Consider the following 12859-nt stretch of genomic DNA (forward strand, 5'->3'; position numbering starts at 1 on the left):
AATTTTTTCTAAGCCTTTTTTCGGCCGGTTCCCGAGTTAGTCGATCTCTGTCACGGGCTAGCGGGTTTTTTCTCCCGGAAACTCGGGTTTTTCGTCCAATAAACTCAAAAAAATCGACCGTAGAACCCACACTATTTTCAGACATTAAAAATATTGTGTTAGGGTTAGAGACCACGAGGTGGCGGCACTAGCTTTCCGCCTTCTTCACTGCGTACCGATGAATCAGTGATAGCCTTGGGCCAGCTATCTCTCTGATTGGCTACCAGTGGAGATTGAAATGCCCACTCAGTCTCCAAAACTTAGATAGGGTAAACGGCCCTGCCTACTCCCTATACGGGAACAACATAGGCGGTAACTGATTTTTTTTTATTAGACAAATTACATGCATTATATGAAGACAATTATGCATAACAAATACTTTCTCATACATAAAGTTTTTTTTAAAATAATAATAATAACAATAACTGTTTACAACATATATTATTAAAATATTCATAATAATGATTATTACAGATGTTTCTTTGCAATTTTACATTCTATATATACAATATCAATGGATATAATCACTCTATATTGCATACTTTTGTTACAGTTATTACATTACTTACATACATTTGATTACATATGATACATTACTTACATACATTTGATTACATATGATACATTACTTACATTTGTTTTACATAGGATACTTATATTACATACTTTGGTTTACATGTGATACGTACATTACATGCACTTGGTTACATATAATACATCTTGGACTAATTTCTCTGCCTTCATCCTCGAAGCTTATATGTAAGCTTATCTGAGGATGACACCAGTTGGTTATTATTTATCATCAAAAAAATCAGCTAACGCCTTTTTATTCCCGTATACGGGAGTAGGCGAGGCCATTTAGCCCTATCTAAGTTTTGGAGACTGAGTGGGCAGTTCAATCTCCACTGGTACCCAATCAGAGATAGATGGCCCAAGGCTATCACTAATTAAGCGGTACGCAGTGAAGAGAGACGGCTCAAATGTGCCGCCATCTCGTGGTCCCTAACCCTAACACAATATATTTAATGTCTGAAAATAATGTGGGTTCTACGGTCGATTTTCTTGAGTTTACAGGACGAAAAACCCGAGTTTCGGGAGGAAAAACCCGCTTGCCCGTGCAGAGATCTGAATGTACTCGAATTATATATATATATTTTTTTGCTGTGTTGGGAAGCTACGAAATGTATGATTGAGAAATTCGCACGCACGCATACACACACACACACGCGCACGCGCACGCACGCACACACGCGCGCCACAATAACTTGGAATCTTTGAATGTATTGATGCATCACTGAACTGCAAGCCTGAACGAATATATTGTGTTTCATTAAGTTTTTATATGGTATTTTGGGTGCGTGCATGTTTCTTGTTCATAGTATGTCCTTAGAGCACTTTTTAGGCTATGGTAGTTTGTAAGGTTTCTGTATTCAAAAGGTAATATGTTTATCATGTCTGGGATGTAAAAGTTTTGCATGGCCTTTCCGTAGTGATTATTGTATTTATATGTGATATAATTAGTTGTCTGAGGTCTTGTTATACGGTATGTATTTCTGACTGTCCTGTAGTTGGCATTGGAATAATGTTTTAGCAAAGCCACATAGTGAAATAAATGTTTTGCTGTCAATATTTTGTGTTCTGACATTGCAATGTATATAAGGTGGTTATTTTCTCTTTGTTCCCAAAAGGTCAGTTTTATCATTTTGTACTGAAGCGACGTTAATCTATTTAATTTCTAGGGTGCACAGAAAGCATACATTGTTATAACGTATCTTAGTATATTTTGGCATAGTGCTTTGTATATTAGTGTTTTTAGGCATATGGGAACTATGTCTTTTAACCTGTAGAGTAACAACAACAACAACAACAACAACAATAATAATAATAATAATAATAATAATAATAATAATAATAATAATAATATATGTATTTATTAATATGTATTTTTTAATATGTATTTATTAATATGTATTTATTAATATAATATGTTTTATAATATGTATTTATAAAATAATAATAATAATAATATCCCTGCTTATTGAGGCCTGTGTAGCTCAGTGGAAGTGGTGCTTGCATCCTCTGCACTTGGTCGCTCGAAATGAGACTTAGGTTCAAGTCTAGTCGCTGACTGCAGGAACTTTTTCTAAGCCGATTCTCGAGTTAGTCAATCTCTGGCACGGGCAAGTGGGTTTTTCCTCTCCCGGAAACTCGGGTTTTTCCGTAGTACCCACATTATTTCAGACGGTAGCATTGGCAGCACTTGTTTGCCAGCCGCTTCATCGGTGGCTGCCTGTAATTAGTGATAGACATGGGCAAGCTATCTCTGATTGGCTGCCGGTGGAGATTGAACTGCTCACTCAGCCTCCAAAAGCTAGATAGGTACAAAGGCCTCGCCTACTCCCTATAAGGAAATAAATAAATCAGCTAACACTGAGGGTTGAGAGCGGTTTTGAATTGAATGCAAATGGCGGCTCGCGTATTAGTTCAATGCGATAGTTTTGAATGATAAATGATATATATAGAGGTAAGCGTTCTTCATTTTCTGAAATTTCATATGATATTGATTTGTGCATTTAGCTAATCGCTCGATATTGCTGGCAATCCTTTTCATCTGCAATATCCTCTACAAAATTTCTGCTGGCAGGTCTCAAGACCTGCGGGATTTCTAATTGCGATCATAAGCAATTTTCCAATCACTACCTACTAGATATAACAACAAATAAAACAGACATGGATAATATTACTGATCTGCTAGAGCATCTAAATAAAGAACAAGCATTAAAATTGTTTAAATTAATGCTTAAAAAATTTGATACTGAATGGCCAGGTTTCCTAAACCTGTACGCACAGCCGGAAGAATCCGATGATATGGACGGCGAAGTGGAAGAGATCAATGACTCATCCATCTCCCGGCCCGAGAGCCTCAGTCAGACGGTCTTCACAGGAGAACAGACGGGCAAGAGACGTAGAATCGAGGATGATCAGGTGGAAAACGAAACTCCCTCACAAACAGTCCCGGAAAAAAGGGAAAAGGTCCCCCTGGTAATTCTCCGTGAAAAGGAAAAATGGACCACAGTTGCAAGAAACCTAAGAGAACATCAAATTGGATACTCCTGGGCCTAAAACACCGACTAAGGTGTAAAAATTCAACCAACAACAGTGACAGATTATAGAGGAATAACAAAAATGATGGATAACAACAAACTACAGTACCACACCTTCGCACCAAGCAGCGAAAGAAATCTAAAGGTTGTACTGCGAGGTGTCACCGAAGGCATTACCTCCGAGAAGATCGCGGCTGACCTTACCCAGCAGGGCCTAACACCTATCAAAGTCAGCCGGATGTACAGATCCGATAAACAACCAATGCCATTAGTATTGGTTGAGATACAGAACACTCAAAGACAAATTTATGACATAACTGCGGTCTGTGGACCTAAAATATCAACAGAGCCACTCAGGAAAAGGGCATCAGCAGGGCAATGCCATCGTTGCCAAAAGTTTGGGAATGCCCAAAGACTCTGTAAAGCCGAGTTCAGATGCCTGAAGTGTGGCGAGAAGCATCAAACCATTACATGCACAAAAGCAAGAACCACACCAGCAAATGTGCCAACTGTGGAGGTCCCCACCCAGCAAACTACAAAGGATGCAGCCACCATCCCAGAAATCACGGAACTACAAGACCCTCCCAACCTCCCCCAATCTGGACCACCAATCAAAGCATCTCTGCTGCACAGTCATCAAACCATCAAAACCCAAGCCATAAAAGTCAGGAAAGGGCTCAACCTTCCACCAAGACCTATGCTGAAGCAGCCCGCCCAAAGGACACAATACAAAGCAATCAAATAGGCTCCAACATCACAGCAATACTGACTGCTTCGCTAGCCACTATGCTCCAGGAATTCAGCAGAACAAACCCAACTCCATCCTCCACAAAGAGATTCCTGCAAGGAACCCATTCCATACTCACAGCACTCAACTATGAATAAAACAAAAGTAAAACCTAACTCGCTTCTAATTGCGGCCTGGAATGCCAATGGCCTCACCAACAAAACATTAGAACTACAGGAATTCGCACAAAGACACAACCCGGGCATAATCCTGATCAACGAGACCCACCTAAGACCTGCCAACAACCCAAAAGTGAGAGGATACACAATATACCGAACGGATAGACTCAGCTCCAGAGGGGGAGGCACTGCCATCTACATCAAACCATACCTCCACCACAATGTCATATCCAACCCACAGACTACAAACCTGGAAACCACAGGAATACAAGTCCACACACAATGCTGGAAGCCTCAAGATATTTGCTGCCTACAACTCACCAAGCAATCCTCTACTGACAACAGACCTGGATGCAGTCCTCGGCACCACAGACCCCACCATCATAGTAGGTGACTTGAACGCCAAACAGCATGGTTCAGCACCACCAACAACAGAAGTGGTCGCATACTACACAACTATTCAACACTTAACTCAGTTGTGGTAGCAGGACCCACTGAGCACACTCATTACAGCCCTCATGGCAGATCAGATGTACTTGACATAGCTATCCTTAGAAACATCAGTTATCAATACAAACTAGAGACGCTCAATGAACTATCATCCGATCACAACCCAATCCTGATCAAACTTGGCACACAAGATCAACTGGTCCACCAGCACACCTTCATATCATGGGATAGGCTAGCTAAAATCCTACCAGAATACATTGGTCCTGTACCAATCATCCACAAAAAAGAAGACATAGATGAAGCAATAAGCAATTTAACAAGCCAAATTAAAAAAGCACTAGAAGCAGTCACCAAAACCACAACCAACCACCCATCCGGTCGGCTCCCAGAAAACATAATGGACCTCATCAGAACAAAAAACAAAGCCAGGAAAAGATACCACAACACAAGAGCCCCACAGGACAAGAAAACTCTGAACAAGTTGAACAACCAAGTCAGAAAAGCACTTGAAATCCACAGGAATCAGGATTGGGACAATAAACTATCATCACTCAACCCAGAAGATCACATAATATGGAAATTTCGGAAGATTCTGCTCACTAAACACAATCCCCTACCGCCCATGCAAACTGCTCATGGAACGGCACACACTGATAAAGAAAAAGCAGAAGCAATAGCAGAAAACCTAGAAAAACAATGCAGCCCGTCATATGATAATATAAACATCACCCAAATATATAAAGTCCACCAGCAGGTCAAGCGTACCTTAAATTAGTCCGAAGACAAACCAACCAGCATCACCCCCACTACTTCAGTTGAAATAACCAACATCATAAAGCATCTAAACAACAAAAAAGCTCCAGGGCCAGATGGAATTACTAACAGAATCATCAAATTACTTCCTAGAAAGGCTATTATGCACCTGGTTAACATAACCAATGCAATATTGAGGATACAACACTTCCCCTCTACATGGAAAACAGCAGACATCATACCAATAAAAAAGCCAGGAAACAATCCGCAACTCCCGCAAAGCTACCGTCCAATAAGCCTGCTCTCCAACCTGGGAAAGATTGCTGAAAAAATTATCCTTTCAAGACTACAAGAAAAATCAGACCAATTAGGAATAATTCCAAACCAACAATTCGGCTTCTGCCGTATGCACAGCACAGTGCAACAAATACACCGCCTAGTGGAGCATATCACTCAAGGATACAGCTGGAACCTTCACACAGCTGCAGTTTTTCTGGATATTGCCAAGGCCTTTGATAAGGTATGGCATCAAAGATTACTCTATAAACTCATTCAGGCCAACATTCCAACAAACCTTACCCGTCTAATAAAATCATACCTCACTGACAGATCCATGCAGATAAAAATAAATGGCACCATCTCAACTAGGCGCAAAATCCTGGCAGGAGTACCTCAGGGATCTCTTTTGGCTCCTTTACTTTTCACAATCTACGTGGCTGACATTCCCCAGAACCCAAGGACTACCATCACAGCCCTATATGCTGACGATACAGCCATAATGACAAGATCTCTCCGCCCACACCTGGCGATCAGTCGTCTCCAGGATACTATCACAAAGCTAGAGAAATGGTTCTCCGACTGGAGGATACAAGTAAACCCCGTCAAAAGCTCAGCTATACTGTTCACCAGACGCAAAGCCTTCATCCAAGATGATATTGAACTTCTCGGAAAAAAGATACCATGGCAGACAGAAGCCAAATACTTTGGAGTGCAGCTAGACAAAAAGCTAAATTTCAACAGCCATATCAAGCTCATAGGCACAAAGACATCCAGAACCATAGCCCAACTCTATCCCCTGATCAATCGCAACAGCAAATTGGATAAACGCAACAAGCTGTTATTATATAAGATGATAATTCGACCAGTAATCACATATGCATCCCCGGCATGGAGTCACACATCCAAATCTAACATCCAGAAACTACAGAGGATACAAAACAAATGCCTGCGGATGATCTTAGATGCCCCATGGTTCGTCAGAAACACGCAAATCCACAGAGAAACCGGAACCCCTGACATCCGTTCTCTCCTTCATGACCATGCGGAAAAGTTCTTCAGCAAGGCACATTCTCATCCCAATCCACTAATCAGACAAGCTTCCAGTTATAGTGAACATGACTATCAAAAACACAAAAGACCCAAGGCAATCCTGCTTTCAGCAGAACAGAGCTAACTCCATAGCTCACAAAGTGCGAGCATAAGTCTCACAACCTCCCCCATCAAGCTTCTCCACACAGATAAAGGGGAAAATAAAAAGCATTTTATGCTTCACCCAGCAAGCCAGTAATGTTGTTGTTGTAGCTAACACTGATTTATTTATTTTATTTTTATATCCCTGCTTTACATTATTCCTCATTTTTTAGAATCTTCCAAGTCAAGACAGCACGGTCACTTTTCCCAATTGGAGGTAATGTGGCCACCTTGGTTACAGATATCGTTTTTGATCCTATTACCAGGTCGAATACACTTGCACCCTTAGTCTCCTCTATCGCATGCTGCCTCAAGTAGTTATTTTTCAGCAGGTGTATGAATTCCATTGCCTTCATGTTATGTCATGTTTTTTACCCCTTCCAATCTATATCTTCATAGTTAAAGTCCCTCATAACAATCACTCGAACTGCACTCATAGTATTAATCTGCTGACGCATTTATTCTAGATCATCCCTGTAACTCCCTGGTCTACAGCAGCAATCAACCGTATATTTTGTCTTATAGTCTTTGATCTCATACCAGACTGCTTCAAATGAACAGCCTCCCTCCATGTAATATGAAAGAGGTCTATAAAAGTTTGAAAGGGTATTATAGGATATTGATTGCTGAAAAGTTTCGTTATATTCATGCTTGCGAAAAAACTTAACATCCATCGAGGTTAAATTATGGGCGGTTAAGAAAGGCTCGGACTATATTTTTCTCTCCCAGAGCAGTGAGCGAGTGGAACAGTTTGTATGTTAAAGTGGTGCATGCTTCTGACCTGAATCAGTTTAAGAGAAGGTACGTGAGCGGGTGTGGGTGATGTATTGTCTTCCTTTATGGTTCCTTGACTCCATGGAAGCTTATATTAAATGAGAATAATAATAATGATTTAACGACACAATCTGCTGTGCTATTTAATATATAAATAGGTTTACAGATTTTTACATTACATTTTCTTTCAAATCAATGAAAATTTAATTTCGAAGTAAAAAAGCTTTCAAAGAAGATTCATAATGCAAGCTGCGCCCCTTAACTGCGCTGCAAATGTTGTGTAATATGTGTTCGTTGTGTTGCAAATAATTGGTGCGATGGTTGCGAATCTAGGCAAATTTCTTTTAGTCAAAAAGATTCTGTAAGCATTCATTCCATTTTTATGTTTTTATTTTCATTTTTTTACTGTGCAACGAGAATGATCGAAGTGTATAACGTACTAATTTGCACATGATCCAGGCGTCTTGTACAGGTGAATATTATCTTTACTCAACCAGACGTGTTAATAGTTGTTTCCGCTGTTTAAGGATTTGTTTAAAAATCGCTCGTTCTGTAAGAGGGAAATTTGATAAGGTGATGATGTGAAGAAATAACGGAATGCCCCTGTAAAACGTATGCATGCTCTCTTAATAGTTGAATATATTTAGATTTATTTTGAAGGTGTTCTTCCGAATAAACCACTGAAAGTCTCCTTTTATATTTCGTGGTTCTTGTGGGACGTTCCTCAGGAGGGAAAAAAAAGTATCATAATTATGATCATATATAAACAACATAACTTGGTTCGCGTTCTGTAAGAAACGCAAAACTAGTTTTTTTTTTTTTTTTTTTTTAAAGATTGCTTTATTTCATATGCGGTTTAATCCGAGTACATTTCAGATATTTAGAATAGTTCCAGTGATAACATTTTACTTTATAAAAGTAGCTTTGAAAAGGACGCACATTTCCATACATCATCGGGTAAATTACAAGATTTGTAGGAATTCAGTAGGTGTAGATTGCATCTGTTTTGCATCTTCAAACTGACTTGCTATTACACACACACACACACACACCTACAATGTTTAACTTGCAGAATCTCTTCTTTTCCCTCCTCCATTTTCGAAATGCAATAATCTAAGCCACGTTTGTGACTTGAGAGAGTTGTGAAGCCATATAAACATTCCAGAAAGTAAATTATACATGACCAGAAGTTATATTGTTTAATTCCTTACCTAAGTGGAAGTTAATGTGTGGGGGAACACTTTTGCTTACACTTGAGTAAAGGAATAAAGAAGAATATAATTTGGTAAGTGTAATTTACTTTGTAACCAAGTAGGGACAAGAAAAACAAACTCTCTGTAATTTAGAAAGTGTTATAATTGTGTGTACATAAGGTTTATGAAGTTGAGATTATGTTTATTGTTCATCATCATAACAAAACTTCATGGAATAACAAGATTAAAAAAAAGTGGATCTCACCCTTGTCTTTACCAGAGCAATTTCCAGAAATAATTCTCTGTTTATGATCTCCCATTCTCTGTTTGAATAGTCTGTTTTCCACCTCATAATTCTTGATGTCCATGATAATACAAGAATGATCCTCTCAAGGATATAGGACACTTCGAGCTTGTCCCAGAAAGGCAAGAGATCTGAATACCAGTCTTCACTCTAGATGTGCAATGTGAACATTTACTGTTCTGCATCAGTTTTATCTGCTCAGTCTGTCAAAATTAGTTCTACTCCAGCAGGGCAATACCAGAATGCATATTGCAGTATGGATTCAAGAAAACATTAGGCAGCTGAACACGTACAGTTCTAATTTTTTTTTTTTTTTTTTTTTTTTTTTTTTAATCAGCATATCACTTGTTCTGATTGATGACTCATTTCTTTCATGGATGGTACATTAATAACTCTTTAGGAGGTCAGGAATTGGATGTTGAATTTTTCACTTCCATGGACTGAGTGGTATTGTAGAGGACTAGGCAACTTGTAGAAAGAGATGGATCAAGATCATAGTGCATAATAGCTGATATGTTCTTTTATTTTTATTATTTTCGGGCTACTCCAGGGAGTCCTTAGACTCATCGAGGGAGGCCCTAAACATCATGTCCACACAACTATACGACATTCTCACAGTATCTATCATACCTTGCCTTGAACTCGCTCACTGTCATAGCACCCACAACAGACTCTGGCAGCTTATTCCACTAATTTACCACTCTAAAAGTAATGAACCCAGCTCTAACACCACTGCTAACCACACTCTTGCCCAGCTTCCATAGGTGTCCCCTAGTTCTCCCACCACCACTCCTGATCTCAAAAATATCCTCTGAATTAATCTTATAGAATCCTTTTAGCAATTTGAATGTCTCAATCATATCTCCCACTTTTCCGCCTATCAACCAGTTTCTGCAACCCAAAAATCTTCAACTTGTTTTCATATGGTTCATTCCATAGACCTGCTATCATCTTAGTCACTCGCCTCTGGATCCTCTCCACCTCCTCCCCATCAAGAAGGAACTGAGGTGACCAAATCTGGGCACAGTAGTCAAGACGAGGTCTTATCAAGGCTCAGTACAGAGGTACAATAACTTGCTTGTCTCTGCTCATTAAGGTATTTTTCAACAACCAAGTGAGTTGATGAGCTGATTTAGCTACTTTTGCAATGTGCCCTCTAAACTTCATCTCCCTATCCACCAACACTCCCAAGTCCCTGGCCTCATCAACCTCTTGGAGTCCAGTTCCACCCATGTGGTATACTGCTGCTAATCTTTTCACCCCAAAATGCATAACCTTACATTTTGTCACATTAAATTGACATCCATTCTCCTTAGCCCAGAACTCCAATCTATCCAAGTCATCCTGCAAGACTTTGACATCTTCTGCATTCACTATCGCCCTCTCCAACTTTGCATCATCAGCGAACAAATGAACTGTTCCACTTAGATCCTTCCCTATATCGTTAATGAACAGATTAAACAGCAGTGGTCCAAGAACAGAACACTGCGGCACCCCACTAGTCACAGGCCGTCTTTTGGACTCCACTCCTGAATAAACCACTCTTTGATATCTCTCCATCAACCACCCACCTATCCATCTCACCAACCCTATATCCATTCCTATATGTTATAGTTTACGGATTAGAATTCCATGTGGTATCCTGTCAAACGCATTCACCAGATCCAGCAGTATCACTGTAAACCCATTTCCCTTATCCAGTTCAGCCGTCACCTTGTTATAAAACTTGAGCAAGTTACTCAGGCATGATCTACCCTTTACAAAGCCATGCTGTCCCCTGTACAGTATCTCATTTTCATCAATCCATTCCTGTATTTTTCTCTTGATTACTTTCTCCAAGACCTTGACAACAACTCCTGATATGCTGATCGGTCGGTAATTTGCAACCATAATCTTGGATCCTCCTTTATGCAGTGAAACTATTTTCCCCTCTTTCCACGCCTTCGGGACTAAACCAGACCCGAGACTCAGATTAAATTCTTGAATAAGATTTCTGAATGGTAACTTTATGCTATGTTAAAATGAAATTTCAAAATCTCAAAACTATTTTGACATTTTGGGAAATTTTAATGGTTAACTGGAGTAATCTCTCTCTCTTTTTTTTTAATTTTTTTCTTTGTATCCATGAAATCCAGATAACAAATTGGTTCATGTTAGTTGAGTTATGGTCTTAATAGTGCCTTTTGCAGTGATACAACAGTTTATCTTCATCACTGTTGACATCAAAAAAGAGTATGAATTCATCAAGAGGAGAGGGATGTGTATTTGAGAAGACTATCTGCTAAGAGATACAGGATGAAATATTATTATTATTATTATTGTTCCGGGAAACTCCAAGGAGTCGACAGACTCATCGAGGGAGGCCCTAACATCATGTCAAGAACAACTATTCAACATTCACACAGTATCTATCATACCTTGCCTTGAACTCATTCACGGTCGTAGCACCCACAACAGACTCTGGAAGCTTATTCCACTCATTTACCACTCTCCAAGTAAAGAACCTAGCTCTAACACCCTTGTCAACCACGCTCTTGCCCAGTTGGATTATGTCAAAGGAAATCCCATAGTTTCATTTGCTAAATTGTAAGTAAAAGTAAGAATGACTATGGAAGAATAATTTTAATGATGATGGGAAGGAGGTAATGGAAGCAAATGAATGGGTGAGTTATTATTGACCAGTTGGATTTTACTATACAGGAGATACAAGGAAGAATGTGGATGGTATGCATAAACAGATTAGCAACAATACATACAAGGCAACTAATTATTATTTAGAACTTCAAAAATATGGAGATATTGAATTGAAGGAGGAGTAGCTATTATGAGAAGAAAGGGAAGTGGAATTTAGAACTTCTAAGAGATAGTTATCTCTGGCAGCATGTAATGGAGGGAGGCTCAAGGTTTCAGATTTATTATTATATAACACCTCCAGACAGTCCAAACACTCATTGAGGGAGGGCACCTACTCTACAACTCTTCATCTCCACCAATGCACCAACCTCAACTACCTTCATCATCTACACCAACACCATCTACTGCCGACCGCCATCATTATTATTTTCACAGATAATCACAAACATACGCCGGGATTCAAACCCACAGCCTTTTGGTTGGTGAGCAGATATGTTAACCACTCGACCAACCAGGCCAGCAAAAAGTAATGGCGAAACCCGGGATTGAACCAGGGACCTTTAGAATGCTGGATCTGGTGATAGCATCAGAGAACTCTATAACTAAGATAGCTACATTGCCTCTGATTGGGAATTGATCATGCATTCTTGACTAGGAATGCTAGACATGCAGAATTCTCAGTTAAGAAGGGAGTATTAATTTAAATGCAGAGCCTATGGTTATGACAAGCTAAGATAGTCTGGAGCAGTATCATGGATTACGAATCTGTTAGTGCCTATGAGATAATTAAGCTGTCTTTGAAGAAAGCTGTATCAGATTGTATACCAAGTCAGGAGGATAAAGGTAGGATTTTGATGGATGAGTAGCATCACTAACAAAAGGTTACAGAAGAAGAAACATTTGGAGGGCATATAAAGGGAAGGAAGATCAACAAGCTTATGAGCAGTATAAACTGGTAATAAAGGTAACCCATCTGGCAAGGAAGGCAAAAGCCGATCATGTCAAAGGAAATCCCATAGTTTCATTTGCTAAATTGTAAGTAAAAGTAAGAATGACTATGGAAGAATAATTTTAATGATGATGGGAAGGAGGTAATGGAAGCAAATGAATGGGTGAGTTATTATTGACCAATTATTGTTACTGTGGTGTACATCTAGGTAGAGATATTTGTGCCATATGGGCAGTACCATCGACAGGGTGTAGCAAAGAGGCAGCCTGCTTCATGGCGCGGC

General features: G+C 39.5%; 1 protein-coding gene across 1 annotated transcript in view; it reads left to right on the top strand.

The window, feature by feature from the left end:
• The first annotated feature begins 7785 nt into the window (after positions 1-7785).
• The window catches only part of LOC150109793 (uncharacterized), a 182714-nt gene continuing 177640 nt past the window's right edge, over positions 7786-12859 (top strand). The window contains exon 1 of the mRNA XM_090396219.1: positions 7786-7857. The gene's annotated coding sequence lies outside the window, so the exon portion shown is untranslated. The remainder of the gene's footprint in view (positions 7858-12859) is intronic.

Source organism: Typopeltis vanoorti, chromosome 1 (assembly GCF_054136105.1).
Source record: "Typopeltis vanoorti isolate ZY-2024b chromosome 1, IOZ_Tvanoo_1.0, whole genome shotgun sequence".
Taxonomy (NCBI): Eukaryota; Metazoa; Arthropoda; class Arachnida; order Uropygi; family Thelyphonidae; genus Typopeltis; species Typopeltis vanoorti.